Below are 1,729 nucleotides of genomic sequence, written 5' to 3'. Positions count from 1 at the left end.
ACAGAGGAACAGGAAGCAGAGGCGAAATAAACGTGGGGAACTGGAGAGAAAATGCTGGAGAATGACTTGGGGAGACGGCAGATGTGAGGAGAAGAAAACTTGGGGAAAGAGAAACAGACACGGGAATGCGGTAATGAAGTCGAGGGAAGATAATAAACACGCAAGGATGAACATCTTGGAAAATCTCGAAGAGAGATGCTGTGACGGATGGGGTAACATAAGAGAAATCATGATGAAGATGGAAATGCTGACAGGAATTAGCAATGGAAGAAACCAACACAAGAGAAATCATGATAAAGATGGAACTGACGACAGTGATGACAGCAATAAGCAACGGCAGAAATAAAAACATAAGAGTAAAATATGAGAAGTCATAATAAAGATGGAACTGATGACAGGAAAAAGCGACGGAAGAAACCAACACAAGGGAAATCATGATAAAGATGGAACTGATGACAGGAATATGCAACGGAAGAAAAAACATAAAAATAAAACAGGAAGGAAACATAATAAAGAAGGAAGTGACAACGGATAGAGTAACACAAGGAAAGAAATAGCTAAAGCAAGGACTGTCTGATAAACAGGATAAAAAAGCGAAAGGAAAGAGTCAACATCAAAACAATTAAACAAGATGAAACAATAAAAGTCGAAGGAACAACATAAACAGAACAAAATCCAGAACTTCGTCTAATAAACAAACACATTTAGGTACGATGGACACAACATAAAAATAATGGTTGATAATAAATGAAAGTATTAAAACTGAAAGTTACGTAAAAAAAATAATGATAATTAGACACAAATTTTAATCGTTATGGAAATATAAAATGAATAACTAATAGTGACAATAAAATTATATGATAATAATTGTAAGATAAAGACAGCTATATGTAAATAAGCTTATTATAAGTGTTAATAATAATAATAATAATAATAATAATAATAATAATAATAATAATAATAATAATAATAATAATAATAATAAAAATAATAAACAAAATTACACATAAAATATAGTTTTACTGTGAATAAAATTCTTAACACTAACAACAACATAACAATGATGAACGATAATGATAACTGGAAGACAAAGAAAGGTAGACAAAAATCATAACCGAAATGAAAATATGTCAAATAGAAAAATAAAAAAAGACATTAATGGGGCCACGGTAAAGATACTACACTCACTGGCCCCATTAGAACGAGGCCATATTTGGGCCATAGTCTGGTTGGCCCGTATGGATCTTGTTCCGATCAAGGCAATTATTATATCTTTCCCACAAGGAACCCTCCGGCGACCGCCCGTCGTGTGTGTGTGTGCAGAGAGAGAGAGAGAGAGAGAGAGAGAGAGAATCGATTATTATAACGAATACTTTATTTAATGATAACGCGGCTAAAGGGATTCTTTAAGCAGCTGATCTGTCATTGATAGTTGCAATCGCTTCTCTCTCTCTCTCTCTCCTCTCTCAAGCTTTTGAGAGCTTACCTTACAGACCTTACAGTTCGTTCGGTTGCCCCTCAGGTCCCTCAGTTGTGAGGCACCCTCTAAGTCGTCTACCAGAGAGTTGCCTAGTACATCTTCCGGTATATTTTGCATCTTCCAACTCTTGGATGGTCTGGGATTGCAGTTGTAGAATATTTTGTCGAGGCTTATCTTAAACACAATCTAGACGCTCCTCCCTCCGGATAAGTTCCTCAGATGAGTCTGGGCAATGCATTGAATAGACGC

This window comes from Macrobrachium nipponense, chromosome 42, assembly GCF_015104395.2.
Source record: "Macrobrachium nipponense isolate FS-2020 chromosome 42, ASM1510439v2, whole genome shotgun sequence".
Classification (NCBI taxonomy): domain Eukaryota; kingdom Metazoa; phylum Arthropoda; class Malacostraca; order Decapoda; family Palaemonidae; genus Macrobrachium; species Macrobrachium nipponense.
The sequence above is the reverse complement of the archived record's forward strand: the minus strand, read 5'-3'. Positions refer to the sequence as shown.